Below are 9261 nucleotides of genomic sequence, written 5' to 3' on the forward strand. Positions count from 1 at the left end.
AGTATAGTTTAGCCATGGTTAGACCATCAACTATCTGATAATTCTCTTTTGAGTAATTCAGTACATAGCATGATTTTCTCTTATTATTGAACCGATGCCTCAGCAAAGGGTTAGAGGAATTCTGCTGTTTGTAGCGAAAATCTTGTGCCAAGAACATTAACCTTGAAGTTCTATACTTTTTGCAGGTCAGGCAATTACCACAGTTATCCTATTTACTTATTTAAGATGTGGCAAGAAGAGCTCCCCAAAATGGACTGATAAATGTGGGTGGAGGGAAAAAATCAATTTCTCTTTTGAAAGAATAGAGCCAGAATTGTAATGATGGAAAGAATTCTAAGATTCAGTTAAAATGTCTTTTGAACAGGTCAGAACAAATAGTCTGACATATTGGAGCGTGCCTGTGCAGTCAAGAGGGACAGAATAGCTGAAATGAGACAGTACTTAAGAATTTGATCAAATCCAGTGGTCTTCAAACTTTGTAAAGCCTCAAGTTCCTTTATTCCAACAAAATCTCATATACTTAATATGTAAAACAGGTTTAAGGGGAGCTACTCTCCTTGAAGCCAAAGAGGTCGCACCTATTCACATGCTTCCCCTTCTTTCTTCCTTCTAAGCACAGTTTGAAAATCATCTGACCCAACTCTCATTTGAAAAATGTGAACATTCATTTCCAAGAGGAGTGGACTGACTTATCCAAGGTTATATAAGTAAAAGGGGTCAGGGCTGGTTCTCAGACTGTGTTCTGCTCTGTTACACACTTTCTCTTGGACACTATTTCTGCTTCTTGTGTGGAACCCTGGGAAGAGAGCCACCCTCTCTACTAGACTACTAGGGAAAAGTCACATGGTCAGGGCTTTTGAAGGTGGGTGGGAATATGGATCCCAAGAGCTCAACAATTCATAAGACAGGTATTTATCAATTGTCTATTATGTGCAAGGCATGGCTTGAGGCTGCAAAGGAAGTGCAGAATTCCAGAGTAAAGAAATCATATCTTTACTATTCTTCACCTTCTATTTTCTCCTTAAAAATATGAACAAAATGATTATTCAGAGAATGCCTATTGTTCATTCATTATAGTGTTTTTGGGTATGGACTCTGGAGTCAGCCTGCCTAGTTTTGAAGTCTGGCCCTGATGCTTACCTTTTTTTTTTTTTTTTTTCCTGATGCTTACCTTGAGCAAATTATTTAATTTCTCAGCGCCTCAGTTTTTCATCTGTAAAGTGTGTGAGTGTGTGTATGTGTGTGTGTGTGCACATGTGCTGTCATGTCCAACTCTTTGCAACCCTATGGACTATAGCCCACCAGGCTCCTCTGTCCATGGGAATTTGCAGGCAAGAGTACTGGAGTAGGTTGCCATTTCCTTCTCCAGGGGATCTTTCAGACCCAGAGATTGAACCCACATCTCCTGCATCTCCTGCATTGGCAGGTGGGTTCTTCATCATTGAGCCACCTGGAAAGCCCAGGTGTAAAGTATACAAAGCCCATCTATAAAATAGGGATAAGAAATTACTTGCATCATAGACTTGTTGTGAGGATGAAATATATATCTATATGTAACTTAGAATAGTACCTTGCACATAATAAATACCAGGCAAGTGTTAGCTATGATTGTAATTATGATTATTGTCATATCTTATGTCACTTACAATGACAATTCAAAATCATTATTTTGGTTGTACTTCTGGTGTATATTTTAAAACTAATCATATGGAAATTATATTATTAATACTTAAGTTACCAAAGCATTGTCAATTCAATTTGGTAATATTCATTTCTTATTCTGTAAAATGATATGGTTAACTGCTATACACTTACATAAGTTTGGGGTGGAATCTATATGGCATATAGATTGAGTGGCTTATAAGCAACAGAAATTTCTCAGTTCTGGAGGCTGGAAGTTTGAGGTCAGGATGCCAACATGGTTAGAATCTGGTAAGGGCCCTCTTCTGGGTTTCAGACTGGTGCTTTCACTGTATCCTCACATGGAGGGAAGAGCAGAGAGCAGGAATAAGCTCTCATGTGTTTTCTTATAAGGGCCCTAGGCCTATTCATGAGTGCTCCACCCTCAAGACCTGTTACCTCCCAAAGTCCCCGTCTACCAACACCGTTACACTAGGTGTTAGGATTTGAACATACAAATTTTGGGGGAACACAGACATTCAGTCCATAACAACACTGTAGATTTAATGATAGTTCTTACAGTATATATAATAAATACAGTATGATACATTTCACTTACTCATTACTTCTAAGATGTTTTATGCATCTTAAATGGGAATCTTGACGAATAGAAATATAGTCATTGGCCAGTGATAACCTTATATAGTTACTTATTTTTCTTGCAATACATGTGCTATCTCTTCAAACAAGAAGGAAGACTGTGGGCATGCACAATGTCACATATATCTCTGTGTTTCTAGAGTTTAGCCTTGTGCCTTGCACATGGAAGGCCGTAAAAAGATGTTTCCTGTATCATGAGTTCTACTTTTAATGGTAACATCTCTTCTCAGTTTCAGTTTTTCTTTTCTAATTTTAAACTGTCAACCTAATTGTAATATTTTCTGTACTAATTTTACTTTGTTCCATTGGATCTAAGGTTCATAAATTTGTTGAACCATGAATAAAAGCAAAAAGCTAGCACATGTAGGTAAGAGCCATATGCATTGCTTTAATGAATAGTCATCACGACATATGGAGGAGGACTGCCCGATTAATTATTGGGTTTGATGGAGTTTCTTCCTGCCTGAACGAGTCAGTCCAGGGGCCAATTTATAGTGGCAAAATCCTGTAATGGGCTGGTCTGACCGATAAACAAAGTAAATAAATGAACCAAGTTGATTCAGTAGCCCAGATAATTTGCTAGATTAGCATGACAATATTATACTGCTTAACAAGAAGACTTGTAAATTTTTTGGAAGTATGTAGAGTCTCATGGTGAAATTCCATTTACAAATCTTTTTAGTAATTTAATAAATCTCTTCAGCACATATAAAGCAAACATTTTTGTTCCTGTAGAGTCAGTGGTGCAAACTACAAGTCATGCTAACAGTCAAATGAACAGGTGTTTTTTAGACTTTTTAAAGCAATAAAAATCATGTGTATTTAGGTAAACAAATTAAAATCCCACAGGATACAAAATGAAAAGTAAATGTCTTCTTCCTGCCACTCCTAACTTCCTAGTACTTCTTCCCCAGCAATAAATAGTATTACTAATTTTTTGGATATTCTTCCATATATTTTTTACATATCTACGTGTGCTGTTTACCGACTCTCTTTGTGACCCCATGGATTGCAGCCTGTCAGGCTCTTCTGTCCATGGGGTTCTCCAGGCAAGAATATTGGAGTGGGTTGCCATCTCCTTCTCCAGGAGATCTTTCCAACCAAGGAGCGAACCTGCACCTTCTGCTTGACAGGCAGATTCTTCACCACTGAGCCACCTGGGAAGCCCCATGTATCTACATAAGCAGGACCAAATTTATCTATTTTCTTGCAATTTGTTCCCTTTACAGCATATCATAGACTTACTTCCATATCAGAACATATATATCTACCTTATTAAAACATAACTGCAATATTTCCCCATGAATGTAATAATCTAACAACTTTCATATTAATGGACAGTGTTTTGCTGTGTTAGGATTGTTACTTCAATGATCACCCTCTAAATTAAATCCTTGCACACTGATGTGATTTATGTACAGGATAAACTTCTAGGAATGGAGGTGGGCAAAAAGAATGTGCATTTGCCAAATTGCCCTCTCAATAATATATGAAAATGTCTGCTTTCTTATTTGCTGTTTTGCTATCAGTTTGTTACAAAGATTTTATCGTCTAATAGATATTTGTTTTTTCTGCTCTTCCTTTTTCTGAGCTCAACCCAAATGTCCTTTAGAGAACCATCTCTTTCTAATATAGTTGGTAGGTCTTCACCTGGAATAGTTCTTGTGACTCAGTCCTGGCCAGAATATTAAATCCTTCTGATAACATTTTTTATTTTAGTGCTTTTATTTTCCCCTAGTTTTATGAGAAATTGTATATACTTAAACTGTACAACATAAAAGGATTTGATATACATATACATTCCGAAATTCTTCCTACAATCAAGTTAAACAACACATTCATCACCTCACATAGTTGCCATTCCTAATAACATTGTTTTTCCAGTATATAAAATATGTACAATATGATATATTTCACTTACTCATTACTTCTAAGATGATTTTACATCTTATATGGGATGTGCCTATGACCTAAGTTGTTCCAAAGTCCCAAACTCAGTTGGGAGTCACCAGGAAGATCTGACTTTTTCCCTCTGGACCAAAACCTGGGAGAATTGTAGGCATGATATTGCTGAATGGCACATTGCCTCCTTGTGGCACATAATATGGAGGAGAGTAAGGCCGACAGTGGGAGGCAAATGATGGGTGCCTCTGGGTCAAGTTTAGATGAAACCCAGAAAAGTCTTCAGTTGTGTGAGCTAATTTTACTTTTTGCTCAATTTGGTTTGAGTTGAGTTTTTGGTTGCTGACAGCATAAAGAGTCCTATTGGATGTTTATACCTGTTTTTCCTAGCCTTAATATAGTAAAAAAAATTTAAGTTATATTAATAATTCTTTTTTATAGAGCGCTGGTGATGTGTCAGGTATGGAAGGGCTTCCCAGGGGCGCTAGTGGCAAAGATTCCTCCTGCCAATGCAGAAGACATAAGAGATGCGGATTCGATCCCTGGGTTGGGAAAATTCCCTGGGTGAGGGCATGGCAACCCACTCCAGTATTCTTGCCTGGAGAACCCCATAGACAGAGAGAGGAGCGTGGCGGGCTACAGTCCACAGGGTTGCAAAGAGTCAGCCATGACTGAAGCGACTGAGCAGGCATGCTCGCGGATATGGAACTAGATGCCTAACATGCATTATCTCAATGCTTTCAGCTACTCTAGAAAAACACTATTATCTTTTTACTCTACCAGGGAGGAAATGCTCATTTCATGTGCATCTTGAGTCTCCAAGGTGGCAGGCGGAGAATGCAGTGTTTCCAAAACACAGGTATTAATGTAACTCCCCAAACCCCGTCCTCGAGAATTTTGCCAAATACATTGAGAAATCCTGATTCTGTAACAACAACCTTATTTGGCAAGATAATCCAAATGATGGAGAAACTGAGGTTGAGGGAGATTAAATGACTCACCTGAGGTCTCATGGATGTTTATTACAGAAAAGGTAGTCACTTTTTATCATCAGCTCCGATTACTTGTTCACAAAATCTTGATTTCTCTGCTCAGGTATCCTTCCACTTTCCCCCAAAGATTCCCTTATTCTACAAAGAAGACCACAAGGATTCTGCACACCCACAAAGGCATATGATTGTTTGCCCTATATCTAGACTTGTTTTTTTAGTGACTGTTGTCAGGAAATGTGTTCTCTTTGGCACCTGCTCCTCCATCTCAGCCTGTCTTTTGTATTTATCTGTAGAATCTGAACTGCCTATAACCTGGGGGCCAAGTTTGTGTCTGTGCTGTGTTGCAATGAATGATGTGACCCTGGACTCATTACACTTCCCACTCTGGGCCTCAGTTTCCCGCGCTTAAAAAATGAAGCAGGGGTGGAAGCTAGCTGTAGTCTCAGGCCCCTCCCTTCCAGCTCTGCCCTTCTAGTCTGTGTCTCCCTGGATTCTGATCCCGTAGGTGCACTTTGTTTGGATTCTCTACTGTGCCAAGCTGATTGTTTGGTTTTTGACCTCTCTACCCTGTTCTTCCAACTAGATCTGTTGACTTTTTTTTGTTTTGTCGTATGTGTTCGTGCTTTTAGTTTTATTAGTTTTAAAGCTGCAGAAGCAGCATTGCTCCTTGGTAATAAAAGAAGTTCTCTTTCATGTAGCACATCCCTGTTCCCAATTATAATTCCTTTCCTATTAACAACTTGGTAATGAGATCTCCATTTTTGTCTATTAGTATTTTTCTTTTCCTGTCTTTTCTGTTTTTCCCCTGGATTCTTCTGTTTCTTATCAGCTGAGTCCTCTGACCACTTGTTTTTTATTCAGTGGTATTTGTAACCTCAAGTTGCTGCCTCTTTGTTTGTTTGTGGCCCAGTGCTTTCTTTGACCCTCATTGCTCCAGGCTAGTCATTTTTCTCCAGGCTTCTTAGCTTTAATTTGAGTGTCAGCTTCCATAAGAGTTCCTGTCCTGCTCCTGCTGCTATTCCCTGGCTTTACCGAGCAGAGAGCAAAAGTGTGGTCTCTAGAGTCAGGCTCCTGGTTTCAAGTTATAGCTCCAACACTTACTGGCTGTGTGACCTTGGCCAAAGTACTTCACTTTTCCAGACCTCAGTTTCCTTCTCTGTAAAAAGGGATACTATTAAAAATGATCTCATGGTTCTTGTTAGTGTTAAGGGGGTTTTACATGTAATCTTTTCCCAATCTCCCCACAACTTCCAGCTCTAGTTCAGGTTCTGGCATTTGTAGCTTCTTAAAACTGGCGATTCTTTTTGCAAAGCACTTTACATTTGCAAATTCAATAATCTACTTTGGCAGATGCAAAAACAGTAATGAAGTCCAAAGAAGTTGGAAAAACTTGCTTAAAATTACATAAATAGTAAGCAACAAAGTTAGGATTCAAAATCAGATTTTTTTTTCAGCTCCAATTTTCTGTGCTTCTCCCCATTCTCAGTAGTGTTAGTCATATCTGATTTACAGGGGGTCTTTGGTGCCCTCCCGATACTTGTGGAGCTTTCCTTTTATCTTGGAATCTGGTTGGTTCATTATTTCTTAGGCATGTCTTAGTGGTTTTCTGCTTCCAGACCCGTTGCCTTCTGCTAGGTAATCAAATAAGAAAGTCCTCCCACCCTCCCCAAAGAGGATTGGGTCTAATATTAAATCCAAAGTTTACTCTGATTTCAGAATCTTTGTTTTTCAAGGTAGAGTGGTTAGTTGAAAGAGTATTGACTTAGAAGGTAAAGTCCCTGTTGGGTTCTGACGCTGATTCTTTCCTTTAGTAGTTGTATGGTTTTGACCAACTCAATTAATTTCCCTGAGACTTAGTTTCTTTATTTGTCAAATGGGCATGATAATATTAACTTGTCTTATAGGATAATTGTGACGCTGGAGATCAAATATGATACGTGATTGGGTATTATTTGTAGTAGTTACTCCAGCCTGTGAAAGGCCATGCTGTTACAGGTCCTGAAGATATCTGATATTATTTGGGGGGCTAATCTTTGAGTATACTGTCTTGCTGTTGTGTTTGGAAGGGACGGGGGAAGCAAGAAGCCTGGTGAGAAGGACATACATTTTGGATTTGGGTAGGCCTGGATATGGATCTGGGGTGTGGTAATTACCAGTTGTGCAAACAAGCAGATTGTTTAATCACTTTGAACTTCAACCTCTTCACTTGAAAAAACAGGAGTAATCATATCAATCTTATAGAGGCTTTTGAGACTTACCTGAAGTAGTATATGTAAGGCATGGCAGTGATTTTCAAAATATTTGTTCTCCGTAAGACATTGCTACAGAGTGCCCCAAAGCTTATGTTATGTGTCACTGTATTCGTATTTGTGCTCTTAGCATTTAGCATTACCTTCGCATAGTAGGAACTAAAACAATGTTTGCTGGACTGAATGGGCCTGTTAGTTGCCTAATACAAACACATTACAACCAAAATTGTTTTGTCTTGTTTTGAAAGAAACTAATGTTTATTTTCTACCCACCTTATTTCTTTTCTGTGTAAGAGCCTGGAGAAGGGCAGCTTAGGACCACTCAATGGTTGTTCCTACCCGTTCAGTCACCTGAGCAGTGGGAGCTGCAGACCAGTCCACGGTGGTGGCTGAGTTCTCCCGTCTTCTGCAGGACCCGCTAGGCAGGCGTAGCGGTGCGTGCACTTTCAGACCCGTCTGCAACCTCAGGTGAAGTTGCCGTGAACTTGGGAGCTGGAGTGTTCCATTCACCCTCACATTCCTCCTTGTGGCCTTCTCAGCACATCCTGCTCATTCTTTTCCATCTCTCCAGCCCCTCTGTAGAAGCAGAGGTGAGGCATGACCTTCAACAGGTGTGTACCCAGGATGGTACCACATGCATGCAGAACTTACTGGGCAACATCCATCTCCTCAGACCCACTGAGTGAGCTTCCTTCTTGCTGCAAGGATGTCAGTGTCCACAGGCCACAGACGAGAGTCTGTGTACAGGGCACAGTGGTCGGTGGGTTAACACACAACACCTCCATGAGAGGCTGGTTGTCAGCCCTGGGATCAGTGGCCACCAGAAGAAGCAGCCCCTGGAAGCTGCCAGGGTCTGATTAGTGAAGGTTCTGGGAGTGAAGCGGGCAGCAGGAGGAGTGGTTGCAGTGGTCACAGCAGACTTCAGCACAGCCCTCTGGCCTGTGTTCCTGAAGGATGTGACACTGATCCCTTGGTTTTTAAATGGTAACAATAGCACAAGCCATTTGCAGAAGCCTCTCCCAGGCCCCCTTCAGATCTAGAATGTAGACATCATCCCTTTTCCTTTAGTAGATGCACTGTTCCATTTGGAAGTCATGGTTGGTGCCACCTAAGTGGGTTCCTGCTGCTTGGAATTTGAGGACATCCTTCCACTTCATCTGTAGGACATCAAGGGCTCTGGACATTGTGAATGTTTCCCTTTAAGTTATTATGGAAACCCAGGACAGCGCCATCTGGACCCCCTCTGGGTAGTGCAGAGTGGCACACCCAAAGTTCCACTGCTAGTATACTTACTGTTCTGTGGCTGGAAGCCCTACAAAATAAAATGTTAAAGGAGTTTTATGCTGAGTAAAACCCCCAGGCTTAGGTACCAGTGTGCCTAAGACCTCAAGTTTCTTTCTGGCTCTCAGTATGAAAGTCATGATTATTTCCCTTGCGTCATCCTCCGCATGTGGCTTTTCATCTTACATTCTGGCTTTGCTCCAAGAGACGACATGCTGCCTTATGCCAGGGACCTAGTGAAAGGTCACACCCAGAATGGCCAGGCTGAGAGGAACTCACTTAACAGTGTGGGTCCCTGACTGCATTCTTTGGTGCTCCACCTCAGTGGGGTAAAAGCAAGAGTGAAAAATTCCAAAGGGGCCTAAAATTTAGAGTTTGGTCTAACAGTATAACTAGAAGGTTTTCTTTTCTTTTCTTTTTTTTTGCTCTGAACTGCTGTAACCAGGAGTGAGTAAGTTTCTGTCATTTCCCTACCAAATGAAAAATGGAATTTATGATGAATGGTTGTTAAATAGAGTGATCTGGACTTATTCTTTCCAGCCTAGTGAGACCCATCC

At 40.5% G+C, this 9261-nt stretch overlaps 1 pseudogene; it reads right to left on the reverse strand.

Moving 5' to 3' along the window:
- Nucleotides 1-7735: 7735 nt before the first annotated feature.
- Nucleotides 7736-8607, reverse strand: LOC122677658 (annotated as a pseudogene).
- Between the last annotated feature and the right edge of the window lie 654 nt (nucleotides 8608-9261).

The sequence above is a fragment of the Cervus elaphus genome, chromosome 20 (genome assembly GCF_910594005.1).
Source record: "Cervus elaphus chromosome 20, mCerEla1.1, whole genome shotgun sequence".
In the NCBI taxonomy this organism is placed as follows: domain Eukaryota; kingdom Metazoa; phylum Chordata; class Mammalia; order Artiodactyla; family Cervidae; genus Cervus; species Cervus elaphus.